At 36.8% G+C, this 8,919-nt stretch overlaps 1 long non-coding RNA gene across 3 annotated transcripts; it reads right to left on the bottom strand.

The window, feature by feature from the left end:
* Positions 1 to 658: 658 nt before the first annotated feature.
* On the bottom strand, positions 659 to 1,889 carry LOC139354244 (uncharacterized). Of its 3 annotated transcripts, none has more exons than XR_011605392.1 (3): positions 1,461 to 1,889; positions 1,018 to 1,404; positions 659 to 958 (listed from the first exon to the last, which is right to left on the bottom strand). It is a non-coding gene; the product is annotated as an uncharacterized lncRNA (long non-coding RNA). The 3 variants fall into 3 exon arrangements; XR_011605391.1 differs by having other exon boundaries at positions 659 to 961; positions 1,018 to 1,401; positions 1,461 to 1,886; XR_011605390.1 differs by having other exon boundaries at positions 659 to 961; positions 1,461 to 1,882.
* Positions 1,890 to 8,919: the final 7,030 nt, after the last annotated feature.

The raw sequence follows: 8,919 nt of genomic DNA, 5'->3' as shown, positions 1-8,919 counted from the left end.
ATTTTAATATATATGTTTTTTATTTTTTAAATGGTTCTTAAACATTTTTATTATTAATTTATCATTTAATGAAGGGTCCTTTTTCTTGAATTTTCTTTAAAAAAAGTTTAGTGTTTTCTTTTTACTTTTAAAAAGACTATACAGCATACTATAATGTCCGCACGTGTTAGAAAAGTATCCCTGTAGTTGTTGCTTATTAATAAGCGTTAGATTTTAAAAATTTTAAAAATTCTTTTTTCTGGGGATATAGACTATATGAATCGAAAAATTCTGCTGACCTACGACTATCAAAATAAAATGCAATCCAATGAGTTCCAGGTTGATCTGAAGTGTCGGTACTCGCAATTATTAGTGCGGGATACTTTAAAATAGTTTTTGCTAACCTATCCGAAGGAAAAACTCCCTTAAAAATAGATTTTGTCTTTGAATGCTTAGAAAGAAAATGTTCAATTTGTAAAGTATTTATTTTAAAAGAGCGTACGAATATTTCTATGCTTCTCAATATCAATCATTGAATCGTATTCACAGTATACCAAGCAAGTAACTGCTTCAGCAGGTGGTCCCGAAAATCTTCCTTTGATTCTTATAGTACCTTGAGAGATTAATTTTGAACATAAATTAGAATAAAAATAAATGGTAGTAGTTTAAAGCTTCTTTCTCGTCCCACGGATGCTTCGCCATCTTTCCCGAGCAACCGCACTCCAGCTCCGAGTCCCAGTGGGCATATTGGAGCCGGATTGGGAGCGGGGTTGATCCGCTGATGCTGCAGGAAGTCGCCCAGCATCCTGGCAGTGGCTGGCTATGGCTTCTTCAACTGTTCCTTAGCGGGCGCCCTATTTTCCTCCTCTCTATAGAAGCCAGCGTGTCCTCCAGCTCCGCTTAAGCTGCCAAGTAGCTGGTGGTGGTGGTGTCCGGAGTCCTAATGGAGAGGTTGTCGGAGATTGTATTACTGGTGGTTCTGCTAAAAAGATACTTCTATAAGTAAAACGCAAACAAATTCTTTTGGCGAGATCTTACTTTCTTTGCGAGGACGCGCCCGGCAGGATGTCCATGTAGAGATCGAAGTCCCACTCGGCATGTTCTTTCCCACTGGGATTCTCTAGTGGATCTCCTCCAGCACTTCAACTATTCTGCGGATTTGCCCCTGTTTTATTGTCCCAGTGGGCATATTGGAGCCGGATTGGGAGCGGGGTTGATCCGCTGATGCTGCAGGAAGTCGCCCAGCATCCTGGCAGTGGCTGGCTATGGCTTCTTCAACTGTTCCTTAGCGGGCGCCCTATTTTCCTCCTCTCTATAGAAGCCAGCGTGTCCTCCAGCTCCGCTTAAGCTGCCAAGTAGCTGGTGGTGGTGGTGTCCGGAGTCCTAATGGAGAGGTTGTCGGAGATTGTATTACTGGTGGTTCTGCTAAAAAGATACTTCTATAAGTAAAACGCAAACAAATTCTTTTGGCGAGATCTTACTTTCTTTGCGAGGACGCGCCCGGCAGGATGTCCATGTAGAGATCGAAGTCCCACTCGGCATGTTCTTTCCCACTGGGATTCTCTAGTGGATCTCCTCCAGCACTTCAACTATTCTGCGGATTTGCCCCTGTTTTATTGCTTCCTATCGGTGAAATCCCACAATAAAGGGCAACAGCTTAGATTAGGCGTTATATTTCATCTGCACTGACCTCCTGCAGACGATTTTTGGGTTTTCCTTCCATTTTTAATTTTTAGTTTGGGACGCGGCTAACGGCGTTTATCGAAAATTCACTCGCGAAATCTGGTATTTTTTCTGGTTTTCCTTAGCTAATCTGAGTACCGCGCTGAAATACAGACTCGACGAAAACCTTTAGCAGCCTGTTTGCCTCTCGCTCACTCCTATGGTTAGCTCGCGGTTTTCGTCGATGTGAGTACTAGGCTTTAGGACAGAAATAACAATAATAAAAGGAAGATTTAGATTTCTGGTAGGCGAAGTTGTGTATCTTTAAGGTATGCGCTTTTAGGCCGCTGCGCTCCACATGAATTGATAGAAATATATAGTTTTTGACAAGTATAAAAGACCATGTAATTTCGGGTTAAAGAATTAGTATACAACAGTTAGGTACTAGTGCACAACGAATCCAAATTTTCTACTAAGACACCATTTAAGAAATTAAATGAGAATGGAATAACTCATATGGTATATAAAGGAAAAGATCTGAACAGATATAGTTGTGCTCAAATTGAATTTTTATGAGCAAATGAGTGAAGTAAATAAAATTCTTCAATATAAAGAGCTGAGTTTTTAAATCCAACAACAGTCTTAAATCAGTCCCAAAAAGAAATAGTTTTCCTTAAAAATGTACGCTCAACAGATAGAACTATTCTTGATGCAATTTGAAGGCATGCTTTTCGAACAACACCTACAAAGGATGGAGTTCCAAAAAGCAACTTTGGAGGATTCAGAGGAAAAAGAGTTGATCATTCGAAGTTTGGATTCCATTATAAACTTTGTCCCTGGAGCGAAGATGATGCCTCATCTGGACCAGATACATGTCAGTGTTATATGCTGCCTGCACTGAAAGAGGAAGCCCTCAGTCTAATGATTAATTATTATAAGTTAAACAAACGTATTGCTCCAAAACAATAAAAAAAACGAATTAATTTTATTTAAATATATATGTTTTTTATTTTTTTAAATGGTTCTTAAACATTTTTATTATTAATTTATCATTTAATGAAGGGTCCTTTTTCTTGAATTTTCTTTAAAAAAAGTTTAGTGTTTTCTTTTTACTTTTAAAAAGACCATACAGCATACTATAATGTCCGCAAGTGTTAGAAAAGTATCCCTGTAGTTGTTGCTTATTAATAAGCGTTAGATTTTAAAAATTTTAAAAATTCTTTTTTCTGGGGATATAGACTATATGAATCGAAAAATTCTGCTGACCTACGACTATCAAAATAAAATGCAATCCAATGAGTTCCAGGTTGATCTGAAGTGTCGGTACTCGCAATTATTAGTGCGGGATACTTTAAAATAGTTTTTGGTAACCTATCCGAAGGAAAAACTCCTTTAAAAATAGATTTTGTCTTTGAATGCTTAGAAAGAAAATGTTCAATTTGTAAAGTATTTATTTTAAAAGAGCGTACGAATATTTCTATGCTTCTCAATATCAATCATTGAATCGTATTCACAGTATACCAAGCAAGTAACTGCTTCAGCAGGTGGTCCCGAAAATCTTCCTTTGATTCTTATAGTACATTGAGAGATTAATTTTGAACATATAGTTGAATTTGGTTGATCAGCAGTTAAGTCAAAGGCTAATATAAAACTGTTTGAATCAAAGATTTCCTTGGTAATTTGTAGTCCATGATCGTAATGTTTAATTCCACATGATCTAAAAAGCATATTATAACCTCTTGAGCTTTGAACCTTTTCAGCGTTCGAGTAATCGAACTCAAGAGCCTGGGAAGGAACTTGAACTCCATTAACCAATAGGTTAAAGCGTTGTATTTTAAAATGTTCAAATAGAAATGGGTCTAAGGCTCGGTTTCCTGAGTATGAGCGGTTTTTAACCATACAAAAGGCCAGAAAATTTCGTATTTGACTAATAACTGCGTTGTCTATCGACAGTGTATTGTTGCCCGGATATATTGTAAATGATTTGACTTCAACCTTGCTGAATGGGTACAGAGCATTTTTTGTTTGTAAAACATGATGATGAGCCAATAAAATGCTTGGGTTAACTGTTATGTGGTTCATGAAAAGTTGTGCTTCAAGTATATTTAAATTTGATTCAGTACCAGTTTCCAAAAAATAAAATGCTGTTTTTTCAATATTGAAATTAATTCTTAAATGAAAATTGTTGACAAGCAGTTTGGTTTGATTAAAAATATCTCCATGAACTTTTCCGAATAACTCAATCTTGTTACTATTTTAAAACATATTTTTAAGGGTTTCATTCGAGTCCGGACAAACATATTTCCCTGCTGTTATTCTTCCAATATTGGGAAAATAACCTTGGGAGGCCAAGTGACTTTCAGAGGCGTCACTCCCATAGTTTAAAATTTTTTGCAAATACGCTCTATAGTGATAATTATTATCACTTTGCGATACCAGTATATTATTTAAATAAACTGACGAACTTCTAAATATTGAATGAAGAATATAGTTTACAACACCAACAGCATTTCCTTCAATGCTGTTGTTATCATTTTTTTAAGATGCACAACAAGTCGTAAATAAACACTTGATAAATCTCGATACGTTTCACCATTTCCTAAGCAAACAAATTCGATTGAAGAGGCGCCGTCCAAAGAAGCAATTGGATTTTATAAGACTTCTTCAGTTCTTAGAATAGAACTTTGCGTAGTGTGTGCCGCAAACAAATCTAATTCACTTTTCATACATTCGATATGCGTACTCATTTTGCTTTAGAAAAATATCTTTAATATTTAATTTTCTTGTTAATTTTTTTTTATGTTGCGTTTGGGTATGTTTACGTTGTCGTTTAGATGTATAATGAAGTCGTTTTTTCCTATTACCTAGTCTTTTATTTCTTTGAAAACGGGTAATTTTATCAATTGCTTTATTTGAACGATTTTGTAAAGCAATTTTACTTTGTTCTTTCTCCCAAATTCATTGATTACAGCCTTACAAGTCTCAGCAGCCTGATTTTTTATAGCAGTTATGCCCGAAAGAAAAAGTGGTTTTATGTAATTAAAAAGACCGGTAAAAAAATTTTCGATCCTCGTCCTTGTTGCACTATATGCGGAGTTATGTAAAGACTTCCGATGTTGCTTTGGCCCCCACCACACTGATTTACATAACTATTTTAGTTCTAAATAAATAATATTTGGGTATGCATTATTTATAGTCCTGACCTTCTCCTTCTTCTAAAGTGAAGAGTAACGAAAATTGGAACAGCTGAAGTTTCAAATGGTACCTTATATCCATTGGAATCGGTAATTAGTATTGAGATTTCATTTGGTGACCATATGTCCAAAGGATAATAACCAATTTCGTGAATTGAATATTTTTTTTCCTTTCCATTATAATGCATTTCACGAAGGCATCGCGGTCTTTTACTACCTACTGACCTTGGTTTTATTATGTCAGTGTAAATAACAATCAATCCACTTTCAGGTATATTCGTTTGAACGGATACATTTTAATACCTAAATGTTTCAGCATTTACAAGACTAACAAATTTCTTTAACGACATTTTTATCTTGGTTAGGTGTATCTTTAATGTAATTATTCAAATATATATCTGTAATACCGACTTCCCGATCATCGTTCATGTCTTTTGGAATGTTTACAATGTTTGTAAATGCACACTTTGTCAGGAAATACATTTATTGAGTCATCACTTAACGATGGGTAACAATAAGGTAAAGTTTCCGTTTTCAATTTTTGTAGTTTTGCTTTTAATTTACGTTGTCGTTCATTAAGCTTCACTTTGAGCACTGGTTTCTCTAATCCTATTTTCTTTTTATCTATTTATTTATTTATTTCATTTCGCCAACGGAATTCCTTTACTGGCTACTTGAACATTTCAACAACTTATCTTACGTACTAAAATTTACAAAATAATTGACTAACCTATGCTTAAGAATTGATTTACTTGAGAAATAGTCCAATTGCATATCAATTGGAAGTGCGTTAGACTCATAAAGGCCCTATAGAGGGGCTCGTTTTTGGAATAATTTGTCCGCCGCAGCTCGAGGAAAAAGGGTTCAAAATTCCGAAGTTGCCTAGGCGGGGCGTGAAAACCAACTTTCGATAGCAGTTCTGGACAGTCGATACTACCATCCAACAAATCAGAGATGAAGCAAATGGCGAGGATAGTTCTACGATGCTCAAGGGATGGTAGGTGAACAAGCCTACATTGCTCGTGGTATGAAGGGGTAGGGTCTAAAAACCTTAGCGGCAACAACTCGAATTTCAAAAACTGTTTCTGTAGACGTTCTATTCTGTTTCCATGAGTGGTAGTGAAGGGATTCCAAATAAGAGACGCATATTCTAGCTTAGATCGGACAAATGCAAAATAAAGCGCAAGTCTGGTGTAGGGATCCGTGAATAGCGATGCGTTCCGTTTCACAAATCCAAACATAGCATAGGCCCTGGGCATGATGTAATCGAAGTGTGCTGCAAACTTAAATTTTGAGTCAAACAACACTCCTAGATCCAAGGATTCCTGCCGCAGTTGTAGAGGTTGACCATTGGTATTATAAGATGTGACGATATTGTATGCGGATCTACTGTAAGTGACATAGAAGCACTTGCTTGTGTTAAGAGGAAGCGAATTTCGGCTACACCAAGAGCTCAAGGAAACTAAGTCATGTTGAACCAATTGTGAGTCTGTCGCTAATTTAATAGACTTAAAAATTTTTAAATCATCTGCATACAGGAGACACTCTGAAGATAGACAGAACCTCACATCATTAATGAAAATGATGAAAAGCAGAGGTCCCATAGCACTCCCCTGAGGGAGGCCAGAGGTTGCCAAATAGGAATCCGAGAATTTTCCATTAATATTAACTCTATAAAGTCGATGGTGTAAAAATGATTTTATCCAATTTAGTAATGCCGAATGTATACCCAAGCGGGCCAGTTTTGCCAGTAGGGCACTGTGGCTGACTTTGTCAAAGGCTTTCGCAAAATCAGTGTAAATAGCATCAACCTGATATCGCATATTAAAGGCATGAATGCAATAGTTGCTGAAAACGGCAAGATTAGTCGTAGTTGACCGACCTGCAACAAAACCATGCTGAGAAGTGCTTATATATGTTTTTACAAGAAATGTTAATTTATGGGCAACAATGCGTTCGAAGAGTTTAGCGATATTACTGATCTTTGCTATAGGCCTGTAATTGGCAATGTTATTCTTCGGCCCTGATTTTAAAATTGGAGTCACGGATGCGACCTTCCATCTATCCGCAAAGTGTCCACTAGAAAGTGATTTATCAAACAGAATTTTTAGTGGAACGCATAGCACCTCTATACAATGTTTCAGAAAGTAGGCCGGAATCCCATCACAGTCCGGAGTGTACGATTCTTCCACGGCCCTATGAATATTCTCTTCTAGCTCGGTTAAACTACCCGAATTCAATAGAGGAGTGATTGCATTTAAGGTTTGAGAATCATTCCAGGCTGCTGTTGGCTCAAAATTAGCTTTAAAATAAGAGGCAAAGAGATTTGCAGTTTCTGTATTTGAATGGGAAGATAAATTCCCTAGGAACATAGCAGATGGAACTGAAGAAGCATTTTTCTTTGAATTGATGAATCGCCAAAAAGAGTTGGGATTACTTTTTAGGCCGTTCTCAACACTCGCTATATACTGATTGTAAAGAAATTTATTTAGAAATTCAAATTCTCGTTTGTGCTGCAAGTGTCTATTCCAATCACCAGGATCCTGTGTAACTAAAAACCTTTTATAGAATTTATTTCGAAGATTTTTAAGCTTTTTCAAACCTTTCGTATACCATGGCAACTTAAACGAATTGTGGACCCTTTCTCGAGCATTGTTCTTAATGATGTTTAAAATAACAACTAAAAATGTGTCATAACACGACTCCAAACTGACATGTGATTAAACTGACTCCCAGTTAATGGCAGAGATCTAATTTCTGATGGCACAAAGGCTGGTTTCATTGAAAATAAATCTTGGTGAATATTCAGCTGAAGGCGCAAAACTATAAAAGTTTATACCTAGTAGCAATGGTCTATGATGGATATCACAATTGCTTATAGGTGAACTACATTGGACTAAAGAAAAGTTAATATCACCGCTAAGGAATACTAAGTCTAAAATTTTATGTAAGTTATTGAATACATTATTGACTTGTATTAAGCCCATACTGAAAATATCATCGATGAAAAGAATCTCGTGTGGTTGATGTATGTTGCTTGGCAGTGAAGAGTGATGCTCCGGATCCTGAGACCAAACGAGGGATGATAGATTAAAGTCTCCAATCACACAGATATGTTGATGGTCCTGCAGATTATTGTAGATGTCGGTAATGTTTTCCAGATGAGCCTTGTAAAGTTTATATGAACTATTCGGTGGTATGTATGACACCACAATTTGCAGCGATTCCGATTCTCCAATTATCGACACCGCAACTTGATCAAGAAGGGTATCTTCAATGAGAAGTCCAATTGACAAGCAGCGCAAATTGCAGCGAACAGCAACAATTACACCACCCCCTCTAGCACAGTGGGTTTTCGTGCTATCTCTGTCTTTGCGGAACACATGGTACAAATTGGAGTCGAAGAATTCATTTGAGTAAAAGTTTATGTTGAGCCAAGTTTCAACTAAAACTATAACATCAAACTCACATTGGGATGTGGCAAGGTATACTTGCTCCGCCTTTGTCCGCATTCCGGAGATGTTTTGAAAATAAATTTTTAGTGGGGCCGTACTCACAATAGCACGATCAACAATTTCCGGATTCGCATTTAAGGCATCATAGTCCAATGCCCTTGGAAGTATTTGTTCATGCGTTCCCAATGCTGTAGGCCCGCAAATCGCCTTCAGTAATGTAGTGTTTTTAATACGAATTTTTTCATGCAGACTAGGATAGATGCATTCCCTAAGTTTGCTAGATACTTTTAGTAAAGAGCAACTAGTTCTTAAGAGCGATGGCAATGTCGCCCTTAACAGAGCATATCTATCCAAGTTGGGGAGAGATGGACAAAGTTGTTGTTGATGCTGCCATCGGGAAGAGCCACACAAAGCAGTCGATGAGAAATGACTATCGATGACTATCTAAAAAAGAGGTATCACTCACTTTTCGTTTATCTGATACAACATTTTATTTTTTATTTGAACTAAAATCGTCAGCATCACTTTCAGGTGGTAAACTCAAGGAACTCAAATTTTTCCTGACGTGAGTGATCGTACTTTGATGTTGATTTTGATGTGCTGGGTTTTATATCAATCCAATCAGTGGT

Source organism: Drosophila suzukii (genome assembly GCF_043229965.1).
Source record: "Drosophila suzukii chromosome 2 unlocalized genomic scaffold, CBGP_Dsuzu_IsoJpt1.0 scf_2c, whole genome shotgun sequence".
NCBI classification, from domain to species: Eukaryota; Metazoa; Arthropoda; class Insecta; order Diptera; family Drosophilidae; genus Drosophila; species Drosophila suzukii.
The sequence above is the reverse complement of the archived record's forward strand: the minus strand, read 5'-3'. Positions and strand labels throughout refer to the sequence as shown.